The following is a 12,391-nucleotide window of genomic DNA, read 5'->3' as shown; positions in this document are numbered from 1 at the left end:
GCGAGAGAGAGGAGCTTGTAGCTGTGGAAAAGCAAGAGGGAGAAGCTCTCAGCTGTGGTGATGCATCAGGCTGAGACCCAAGTAACCAGCAGAGGGGATGTCTTGTGCCCAGAACCTCCTGGCCCTCTTTGCCCTTGTTCCACAGCTGTGGTCAAGAACACGTACACTTGAACCCTAGGCTAGATATATGGTAATAACTGAACTTATTCTTACACACTAGGAAGATAGGACGTGGCCCTTATAAGGCTTCCCAGCCTACTAGGAAGGGTCTCACTCAGAAGGAAAAACTCCAAAAAAGAAAAGTCACACCGAGTACCTAATGTAGAGATCTCGTTTCCCCAGAGGAAAACTGTAAAAATGCCCTTAAAATATTTATATTGGGTAGTTTTTGAAACAGTGTCCTTGACCACCAATACTCTAATCTAAATGCCTCCCTGACTCTAAGTTCTTGAACATCGTCTGTTCACCAATACGATTGAATTTCACTGTATGAAAAACTGTATTGCATGAATACAGCAGTTCCCAACAGAAATCAGGATGGGATGTTAAGCCACTGGCAACTGGGAAGCACGAACATTCTGCCAATACTGATATGTCGGCTCTCGGAAAAAGCACAGGCCTCACCGGCAACCCAATATGGTGTTTCCAGTGATTCTATAGCCAAACAATAAAAGCACTCCAGGACTGCAGTCTCACAGTCGTGCAGCAACTCCTGACAGATAATGCACGTGAGCGTCTCCATCACATCTGGCTTCACAGCTGCATAAAGTTTGGGTGTTTCTACACTGGTACGTAACAAACAACTGCATGTTCAGATTGGGCTCCCCCATCTCCTTTCCTTCTCTTTTTATAATGGGCTCCAAATTCTCTTGATCCTGGGGTTCTAACAAAGAAAATGGCATCCCCTCTCTGGGAGAGTGGAAGCAAAGCTACAGATACCATCATTTGCCCTAAATGGACCACATCCTTTCAGAAGGGATGCCTGCACCCTAGGATTTGGAACTGGAGGAATGCTCTCACCTTGTAAAAGAAGACTCTATGAAAGATGTAGAGGCTGTATTGAAGATCTGACATTAGTGTCAGGCTGTGGTTTCTCAAAGCCCACCTAAGTGGCAGGTAACTTGGCAGGCTGTAGGGGTCATCAGCACACCTAGAATTGAGGTATCTTTAGTCATGAGGAATACATTTTCTTTATCAGCCTCAAAAGATCGTTAATGTCTTGTTTTTCATGTAAAGATTCATAGAGGTATGCCACATTGTGTTCCAACTCGTTATTCCTACTATACACCAAGTAGATGACATCCCCAGTTTGTAAAGGGCACATTTGATTCTAACAACCTTCAGCTTGTTAATTATAGTTCCATTAGTGCTGATATCAAGTGACACCTGTCAAGATTTTTTTATCCACTATATTTTACAGTGATCTCCAGAGACCAGTTTATTGCCAGGGAATGAAAGGGCACTCTCTCCACTCAATGACCCACTCGTTTCCACAGGAGGACGAGCAGCTGGCCATCCTCAGTGCCCAGGGCTGATGTTGTGGTGGCTGCTCACATTTTTAAGGCTGATCCACTGGGAATCACATCTAACCATACCCATGAAGACTCTCTAATCCCAAAGGCAGAGGCTCCACATCACCTGCCATTTCCACCCCCCATCCTCACCCCCATGGCCTGGTTACGAACACCTTCCAGTGGGGCCGGGAGGGGACCAGCAGGTTGGCACCTTCTCTGATGGCCTCCTCCTTCCCTAACTATTATTTTAAAACATCTACTTTTCTATTTTTCCTACCCATTAAAATCAAGGAAAAAGAAAGAACAAAAAAGCTTGTTAAGAAGTCAAAAGCGTAACAGTAAATTTACAAACCAGGAGCCCAAAAGTACACCAAATAAATCACTATCCTGAGTCTTTAAAAAAAAAAAAGTTCAAATTATATTCATTATTTTAAAAGACAGAAAAAAGTCCCCTGTAAAATAAAGTGGTTCCTTTTTTTCCTCTGCCATTTAAAGGAGTAGGTTTGGTTACCCAATAAGATATCTGTAAGAGTTTAGTCTCCAACAGTGTAAGACAAATATGGCATTTGTAAATGTCCATATATATACACTAGAGCACAATATTTCTCCTCTTAGAATGTAAACTCTGATAAACTAATTTCCATCCTCCATTTCTTTATTTCCCCAGAGTATCAAAGGAAAACAATGTTATGCATAAATATCAGATACCAAATAAATACTACTGGTAAACTACTAAAGTAGCTTTTTTGAAATAAAGAGAAATTCAGAGAGAATTTACTTTTATATTAGAGATAGCTTTCTCATGCAAACTTCTGGATAGGAACACCATTAAAAAAAGTCACTGTCATAAATAAAGTGAATCATTTATTTTTCTTATGAGGCCCCTCCCCAGTAGTAATTATTCTGGTAGGAAAAAAGCAAAATCACAATCTACCATTGGAAGATATTAACATACCACTTACTATTAGGAAAATTCTTTAATCCAGGTAAGAATAACATATGAAATCAGAATCAAAAGACTGAAAAAGAATAAAGGTTAGGAAATAAAAAAATGAATACTAATATAAAAACTAAAATTTACTACATCTGACAATTACTACAGATGTGCTTTCAATGACATCATTCTGTCTTATATGTGAAATACAGAAGTTGTATCAGATTTATAAATATGTGTATCTTGAATTGTAGTCACCCTTCCAGTCTCCTTTTCTGTGACTCTTTTTTCCTGACAGCTCTCCTATACATAACCCTCAGGGCTTCATTCTTAAGCCCTTCTCTCCTTTCCTAGAAATGTCATCCTCAGACAAGTTTCAACTATTATTACTGAAACCTGAATATTTCATTGACCTACTAAATATCTCTCTCCAACCAGGAGCTCTAAATTGAATTTCAATGTGCCTACTGGACATCCCTAACTAATGCTACCTACTACTGCCTCAGTTGAGAAATTGGAAAAATGAATTTTTATTTTTAGTCACTACAAACATGCTCCAACACCTGAATTCCCCATGTGTCAACTTAGCTAGGTAACAGTACCCAATTGTTTGGTCAAACATGTTGCTAGTTTACATGTTGCTGTGAAGGTATTTTGTAAATGTGATTAACATCTATAATCAGTTGACTTTGAGTAAAGGAGATTATTGTCTATAATGTGGGAGGGCCTCATCCAATCAGTTGAAGGACTAAAGAGCAAAATGAGATTTCCCAGAGAAGAAACTCTGAATCAAGACTATAACATAGTAATCCTGCCTGAGTTTCCAAACTACTGGCCAGCCATACATATTTAGAATTCTCCAGTACCACAATCACACTAGCCAATTCCTTAACATTAATCTATTCCCCACCCCCTCTAGTCATGTGACTTAATAATAAAATCATAACCTTTTAACACCAACTTTGTAATGCTTCAGATTTAACCAAGGATCTGTTTATCAAGGCTTTTTTCTCTCAATGAGTTATGTCTCCAATTATTTCCAACTCCCTCCAAACAAAACAAAACAAAACACAATTTGGGATATATGTGAAAATTTACCCTTTCCTGTCCTTTATCCAAAAGTCTATCAGAGGTGGATCTGAACTGCTGTTAGAAATGAGAAAAAAAATGGGAATAAGTGGTAGAGACAAACGCATTAAGAGGAAAAATGGGGAAAAGGGAGAATCATCTGCTGTTTGGCGAGAGTAGTGATTTTCATACATTTTTTAAAGATACAGAAAATAAATGGTAAGTCTAAAAACTCAGAAGTGTCTCAAAAACAACCAAATAATTGTGTTAGTCCAGTTACCCTATTACCCACTAAAAATGTTCATCAATAAATGATCACAAAAAGAATGTCCTTTTGAAACTAGGTAGTTCCTATATAATTGCATCCTTTAGCTAAGATGCCACTTAAAATAATATTGCTGTTTAGATATTCTGAGTTTATAAAATGTCATTTTCTTTACTACATTAACTTAAAGGTAGGCTGAAATGCTGTTAAAGCAAAAGCAGGAGGCTAGATATTAATCAAAACTGACTTTACCAGTGACAGAAAAGGAATGTATGACAGTCCCTAGGGTACCCTCCTTATACTCAAAAGAGTATATACCTCAAAAACGGAGCAAACACCTAATTTCCCAAAATTTACATGACATGTTTATTCTCTCCTTCTTATACCTCTTTCACCCATAACACCCCTTTTTAAAAGCTATATACATGATTATGGGTGAAAAATGAAAGGATAACCATTTTCCTAACCAAATTCAATATGGTCCTTTTATCAAAAGACTGAAGAAAAATAATAGTAAACCTTGAGTGCTTACACAGAAACAGAAAAAGCCATGAAGGTAAGGAAAGGCAACACTTTGGAATACATAGACAAGTGCCTATAATAAATTCCCCTTCTTCATATAAAGAAATATGTGCATGACAAAGGCAAAACAATGCACAGAGGTAAGGTTAAACACATTCTCCATTTGCAGTTCAAAAAGTACTTTCCACATATATTTTCTCATTTAATCTCATATAATTAATTATGTGAGGAACACAAGCATATATTATCCAATTTTAAAGAAATGGCCTGCCCAAGACATCACAATAGAGGCAGGACTAGGAGTCAGGTTTTCTGATCTCTTTGGACTCTTTTCTACTATACCTAGATATTAAAGGAAAGATATTAAAGGAAATTTGGATAAAGCAAATAAATTCACATTTTCAGTGAGTATATGTCCAAATACTGTGTTAGGCAGTTTTTTGTATCTTCTCATTTAATCCTCACAACCATCCCTTTGACACATTATTGTCTTTGTTTAGCAAGTAAAGCAGAGAGGTTAATTTGTCTAAATTCACACAATTAGAAAGTGGTAGAGCCCAGAGTGACTTCAAATTCCACACATTCTGTGGCAGAGATTCCCACTTGCCTCACAATATCCGTTTTCTACTTACTCCTTAGTAATAAGATATCTGACATTAAGCAGAATACAATGCCATGTAACTAAAAGACTGTATTCCCTAGGCTTTCTTGCAACTAGATGTGGTCATATAACTAAATTTTGGTGGATGAGAGCTTAGTGAAAGTACTGCACTGAACTTCCAGGAAGCATACTTAGGACATGTACTCTCCCTTGGCACTTCCTCCATCCTGCTACCTGGAATGAGGATGTTATGACTACATCTCTAACAACCATCTGGAGTGTGAGGACAGGAGTCAAGCCTAGGAAAAGCACAGCTGTATGTCAGAACTTGAATCCCTAACAATTGTGTGGTGCCATGGCCTTGCACTGCCTACTACGTCTTTTGCATGGGAAAGAAATAAAATGCTATCCTGTTTACGTCTAAGACATTTGGGGATTCTTTATTACAGACCACTAAACTTTACCTTAACAAATATACTCTATCATACTTAGCTCAAAAGCTAAAGGAAATTATTCCCTTGATATCAAGGTTTGTACATGTCAACAAGTAATGGTACTGCTTATAAGTGGGACTTTCTTCTTACACTAATAAGATAATCATTTTACATTTAACGATTTAATAACTTTTATATTCCTTTTCACAACCTCCCTGGAGAAGTATTTCCATATCCCTCCCCCCCAAATAGCAAAAATTAGTCATAACCACAGATAAACTAAGACTCTAATAAAGGAACTACTAAATACACAAAACTAAGCATTCAATTAAGTAATACATTCAATTAATATTTGAGTTTCTACAATGCACTATACTTAAAAAATACCACGGTAAACAAATAGACATAGTCCCAGCCCTCATAGAGCTAAAAATTATCTGATGTTAAAATGTCATGAGTAAGACATGATACTGAACATCTCCAATCACTAGGTAAATGAAAATCAAAACCATGAAACTACTTCACACATAGTAGTAGTAGGATGTCTACTATCCAAAAAAAACAGTGTTGGTAAGGATGTAGAGAAACTGGAAGCCTGGCAAACTGTTAGTGGGAATGTAATAAAATGGTGCAGCTGCTATAGGAGACATTATGGCGGTTTCTCAAAAAATTAAAAATACAGGGGCCGGCCCGGTGGCTCAGGCGTTTGGAGCTCCATGCTCCTAACTCCGAAGGCTACCGTTTGGATTCCCACATGGGCCAGTGGGCTTTCAACCACAAGGTGGCCAGTTCAATTCCTCAAGTCCCGCAAGGGATGGTGGGCTCCGCCCCCTGCAACTAAGATTGAACATGGCACCTTGAACTGAGCTGCCGCCGAGCTCAAGGATGGCTCAGTTGGTTGGAGCGCGTCCTCTCAACCACAAGGTTGCCGGTTCGACTCCCACAAGGGATGGTGGGCTGTGCCCGCAGCAACTAGCAACAGCAACTAGACCTGGAGCTGAGCTGCGCCCTCCACAACTGAGACTAAAAGGACAACTTGAAGCTGAATGGCACCCTCCACAACTAAGATTGAAAGGACAACAACTTGACTCGGAAAAAAGGCCTGGAAGCACACACTGTTCCCCAGTCAAGTCCTGTTACCCTTCCCCAATAAAATCTTAAAAAAAAAAAAATTAAAAATAGAATTACCATATGATCCAGCAATTCAATTCCACTTTTAGGTATATACCCAAAAGAACTGAAGGCAGAGTCTCAAAGAGGTATTTGTACACACATGTTCATAGCAGCATTATTCATAATAGCTAAAAGGTGGAAGCAACCCAAACGTCGACAGATAAATAAGCAAAATGTAGTATATCTATACTATTCCTTAAAAAGGAATTAAATTGTGATGCATGCTACATGATGAACCTTGAGGACATTAATTACGCTCTGGTATCTAAAGTAGTCGAATTCATAGAGACAGAAAGGAGAACAGTGGCTGCCAGGGACTGGCGGGTTAGGGGAATGGGGAGTTGTTTTTTATGTATAGAGTTTGAGTTTTGGAAGGTGAAGAGAGTTCCAGAGATGGATATGGTGATGACTGTACAACAATATGAATGTACTTAATACCACTAACCTATGTACTTAAAAATGGTTAAGATGGTAAATTTTATGTTGTATGTATTTTACCATAATGAAAGGAAAATTGGAAAAGGAAAAACAGGTCATAAGCAAATTAACATACAAATTTTTACACATTTTCAACTAAAAGGTGAGAAAAGGTGTTACTTAAATTACCTGTATCTTAGTTACTAAAATTCCCAAAATACTCTGTGGTACACAAAACCTATTAAACTCTAGAATGCAAATAAAATTTCTAATGATTTCACTTAACAGAGGAATGTTATATCAAAGTATCTTTAGAACATGGCACAAGATTTGAAAAATGATCCCGAGACACAATGCACTGTATAGCTCAAAGTTCATCTAACATGTTAAATGTTGGGCCAAATTTTCTTTGAACATTTGGATATTACTTCGAAAAAAACAGTTGGAAAGCTATTAATGTACTCCAGCGGAACACTTTATAGATATGGCTAACTGATAACACCAAAGCATCAGGGAATTCAAAGGTTGCTATTTGGGTAAACTTGCATGAATTTTCAAGATGTAGTTTTCAAGACGTATCAAAGTCTCAAATGCTGTCAAACATGGGACAGCAGAGCAGTAACAGAATTCATCTCATCTTATGTAGCAAATCCATGTTCTATTGTGGAGACCTTATTCCTAAGAAGAATATGAAGCCAAGAGCTAGTGTAAGAAGGGAGAGAAAGAGGAAGGGAGAAGGAGAAGGAGAAGGAGGAGGAGGAGGAGGAGGAGGAGGAGGAGGAGGAGGAGGAGGAAGGGAGGGAGGGAGGAAGGGAGAGAGGGAGGGAGGGAGGGAGGAAAGGAGTGGGAGACAGAGGGAGAGGGAGAGGGAGAGAAGAATGTACTATAAGGAGCTGACTATATTAAAAACATTTAAGTAAGGGGTAGGTTTGGATTTCTTTTTGGTCACAAATTGATAATGTGATGCCATTTTTGAAAGAAAGGTAGTAAAAATGAATTGGGTGTATCAATGGTTACACAAATTTGTCTTGCTAATTCATCAATTCACAAATTGGTATACATTTTATATAAGAATCTAGTAGACTCCTCTAGACATTGCTGGGGGGACTGACTGACAGATGAAAAGTACAGGGGTCAATGAAATTGGACTGTAAATGCCATGAAGATAGAATCCCTGTTTTATTCTCTGCTGTTATTCCCAGTGGGCAACATAGAACCTCATATATGACATACAAAAGTCAACGGTTAGGAGTTAATTTAAGGAGTTTGCTATATTGAATCATAAGGGATCACCAAAAAAACCATAGCTATTTTCAACATTAAATACCAAACAAATGTGTATCCCATTCGATCAAAACATAGCTATCAAAAATTGGTATTTCTCATAAACAAACAACCCAACCAAGCCGAATGCTATTTTCCGTCATTATTATACAACTGATCCTGAAATAATTAGCTTTGTTAACAATTAAAGTTGGTGAGAAAAAAAAACAATTTTAGTAAGATGAGGAAAAAAGATGTAAGCAGATGGGTTCTATGCAGATCAGGCTCTAAGGGAGTAGAGCTGGCGAGCACTGTGGCTTTTGTCCTCCAAGCCAATTTTAAAAGGAAAAAAAACACTGGAAAAGAAAACATTGAAAATAACACCATGGCATTCATTACTATGAAGCCAGAAAGTCCTTCTTTTTTGTAAACCTAACACATACACAGATACATATGGCACATGACTCTGAAATACATTATGTACAGATATTTTTGTAGGTACTATATTATTTCTTAACAACCCTTAATATGACAAGCAGGAAAATTCCCAAGTAATGAAAGACAATTTCCCCAACATCTGTACCTAATCTCCTGTATTCAACCTCTCTTGAAACAACTGCACATGCCAGTACAGCTAACATTTAAAAACACTTTTTTAAATCATTCCTATCACAATCTACTAACTCAGATTTTAAAATAACTATTACAATTTCTAACGGCTCTTTTCTCATATGCTTATAACTTAATCCTACTGGCAGAAAATACTTTTTAAACTAACCTGCCATAAATTCTCTATACAAATCCACATCACTAAAGTACCCCCCCAAAACAGTTGTCAGGAAGCAACATACAATAAAACTCACCCTCCTTACTTTATGTTTGGTTTTCTCTCACTCTTCACATGTTGTTCGTGGGTCTAGAAGTTCTTCCTTCCCCATTTTCACTCAGTTTAGGTCTCTATGCCTGCTCCCCAAGGGATGATAAAAGCTACTTCCCAAAGTGTAGGACAACTCGCTCTGCTCTGTCCCTTTCTCCCAACCCCATTCCAGGGTTCATGTTGTTCAGTCTTTCAGGTCAAAGGGTGGAAACAAGTTTACAAAAATCAGTGTAGTGACTTACCCCGGTAGCAAATCCCAGGTGGATACAAATTAGGCAAAGGAAGAACTGGAAGATATTTTAAAGGATTTGGTTCATCCTGTGCCCCCAACAAACTAATGCCTGAAACTTGGTTGGTGTTCATCCATCAGAGGAAAACAGAATGTTCCCTTTAGTCTGTTTCTTCACAATATGGCTAAGAAGAGGTAGAGAATTTATAAGATTTCCCTCTGAAGAGGAAAAGGGAACTGAATGAGAAGGGGGGAAAAAGGGAGTTTCTTGATGTCACTCTCCCCTCCACCTCTAGATGCTATCAAGAGGGGCTCTAAGGAAACTTGAGAAAAAAATTTAAAAGCTATCCCCACAGAAACTAAGTGGATTTTAACTGGTAGCCAAAAGTCTAAAGGTTAGATATGCAGCTCCTTACCACCTGCAGGGGGATAGTCGGAAAGAAAAAGGTGGCTCTAGACTGAGTGGAAGATTGTATGTGACTGAAATTTGCTGTTCCCCTTCTTGGCTCTCTGTTCTCAGAATGACAGACTGCCCCCCTCCCTGACAAGCAGACTCCAGCACCTGGTAGGGGTAAGAGAAGACAAGAAAGAAAGAGAGAAAGAGAGAGTGAGAGAGAGAGAGAGAGAGAGAGAGAGAGAGAGAGAGAGAGAGAGAAAGAAAGAAAAAAACATCAACAGCCATATTGCCAAACTAACAACTAAATCTATGACATGAAAGAAGGAAATTAATAGCACTAACCAGGATGAAAGGAATAAACAAAAGATTACCTCAAAACAAAATAGGCCTCCTCCCCTTTGACACACTAACCAGGTAACACACAGTTAACCAATAAACAAAAAATTTAACTATGACTGTTAATTTAGACTTTTTCACTCTAAAAGATAGAAAATAAACATTAAATCTCCATGATTGGAATTCCAGAGTATTGTATTCCAAATGAATATCTTAAACTATTTTGACAATGAATCGTTTAAAAAACAGAAAAAAAATGACCTTTAAACTACCCAATGTTGGAAAGAATTAAAATGGGATTTAAATAACATTTAAATTTTAATGGCTACAATTATTAAAATCATCCATAAATATAATAAACATGTCAAGCCCACAAAAAAATATCTACCATACTAAGCTGCCCATATACTTCCCATACAGATTTAGCATTTAACCCAACTCCACAAAGATGTGGGAACGATTTCATAATTAATGGGAAAACAGCACACTGAAAATTTACATCTAAGTTACATTCAACACAGTTAGTATAATAACTCCACTCACAGAACAGAATTAACGCCCCATCTCTATTCATAAACACAAATGGGATAAAATACTGGGATTACAAATCTGCTATCAGACATATGGATAAATTAGTAATTCTGAAATTAGCCCATATTTAGGCTTTTTTAAAGGGGAGAAGGGGAAGGTAAAAGTTGCATAAGGGTCAAATGCTTTAAAAAAAGAAAAACAAACACAGGCAATTATTTTGTCACCCCATTCTTATTCAGAGGGCTGTCAAAGGACAGAGGAATGACTGTCACACTCTAAAATTTACACGTAAGGAGGAAAACATGGAATTAAAAACATCATGACTGTAGGGAGAACACCACATCCTCCTCCCTCGGTCATACCACAGGAATTTGTCTGACGGAAGCAGGGGCAGCAGAGATGACCACACTCTTGGGGACAGGTTAGCACAGCACATTCCCAGGGTTACCACACCCCCCTCACCGTTCAAAACAGGGAGACCATACTTCACGCCTGAGATCGCTGCCTCTCCAACACGGTCCTCCCAGTCACACGCACAAGGCATCATCGACCCCCTCCCAGCACACCCGACAAGTCCGCCCAGGTTCTGCGTCGCTTCCCATCGCGTCAGGCTCTGAAGCGACCCCCGGCCTTCCCAAACCTCGGGCCCCGGGTGGGCGCGCACAGCCCGGTTCACTCTGGGGACCGAGCCCCCGCTCGCCTCCGAGTCCATTCGGCCGAACCCGTCCGCTGCGGAGAGGGAGACACGGGGCGGGCGTGCCTCCACCACACTCCCGACACCGGGGGAGGGAAGCGATCGGACCGCTCACCTGGCTTGGACGGCTGCTCCCTTGCACTCGGCCAGCTGAGCCCGGCTGGGGCCTCGGAGGGAAGCGCGGGCTGGAGGTCCGAGAAGGGGGATGGGGTCGGGATGCCGGGAGCCGCCTCCCTCCTCCTCCGCCACCGCGGCTCCCGCAGCCAGGCCGGGCGCCCTCGCACACTCGCCCACTTTCTCACAGCCTCACGGTCGCTCTGGCTTGCCCTCAACCCCCACTCCCACACACACTCGTTCCCACACACCCACACCCGGACGCTCCTCGCTCCTTCACGCTCCTGCCGTCCGCGCGCGCGCGCGCGCGCGAGAGAGAGAGACCTCGCTCACACACAGCGCGCGCGACGCCGGCTGAGGCCGCCCCGCGCTGCCCTAGACCGAGGCGCCGCGTGCAGAGCCCCGGCGCGCGCCCCGGCCCCGCCCTCCAGGCGCGGCTGCGCGGCGTACGGAGGGGGCGGTGGCCGGCGGGGCGAGGGGCCAGGCTTGCCAGACCAGCCCCGCCAAGCGGGTCTAATACCTGGGGTGGGCCACCTGGGGTGTGGGACCCGCCCTCCAGGCACCCTGTCCCCACCGGCGGCCATCGCCCGCCTCTGGGGTTGCGAAGAAGCGAAGGAGCGCGCGCACTGGGAGGGAAACGGGAGCGCGAGAGCGCTTCGAGGACGCGCTTTCCCCCACCCGCCCCAAACCGTCCTCACGGAGAAAGGGAAACGGGTGGGGGGGCGAGGTTTGTTCCCTACTCGAAACCGCGAGATTAATCCCTTCCGTTGTACACCCTCCCTGCCCTCACATTCCCTCTCGGGCAGCATTCAACCACACGTTGGACCCTGACGTGAGCCCACCAAGCCTCTAGGACGCAGTGTACGCCTCTGCCTCGCGCCCAGCCCAGCCCAGCCCATCTCCCGCTCAGCCTTTTTGATGGCATCCGAGGCAAAGATTTGGGAACAAAGATAATTAATACCTATTAAGGTCCTTATTCGTGTACGGAATATACACAATGCCTCTGTATAGTGTGAGGCAAA

General features: G+C 41.3%; 1 protein-coding gene across 9 annotated transcripts in view; it reads right to left on the bottom strand.

Annotated features, from left to right (window-relative positions):
- The window catches only part of RIMKLB (ribosomal modification protein rimK like family member B), a 43,451-nt gene extending 31,570 nt beyond the window's left edge, over positions 1 to 11,881 (bottom strand). For 2 of the 9 annotated variants that reach the window (XM_088797807.1, XM_074326070.2), the window contains exon 1: positions 11,371 to 11,873. The gene's annotated coding sequence lies outside the window, so the exon portion shown is untranslated. Of the gene's footprint in view, positions 1 to 1,020; positions 1,151 to 9,054; positions 9,860 to 11,370 lie in introns of all 9 variants that reach the window. The other 7 variants (XM_088797799.1, XM_074326069.2, XM_088797803.1 and 4 more) reach the window with 7 other exon arrangements.
- Between the last annotated feature and the right edge of the window lie 510 nt (positions 11,882 to 12,391).

Source organism: Rhinolophus sinicus, chromosome 1 (genome assembly GCF_057876585.1).
Source record: "Rhinolophus sinicus isolate RSI-liver-muscle chromosome 1, RSI-T2T, whole genome shotgun sequence".
Classification (NCBI taxonomy): domain Eukaryota; kingdom Metazoa; phylum Chordata; class Mammalia; order Chiroptera; family Rhinolophidae; genus Rhinolophus; species Rhinolophus sinicus.
This window is presented reverse-complemented; position numbering and strand designations above follow the sequence as displayed.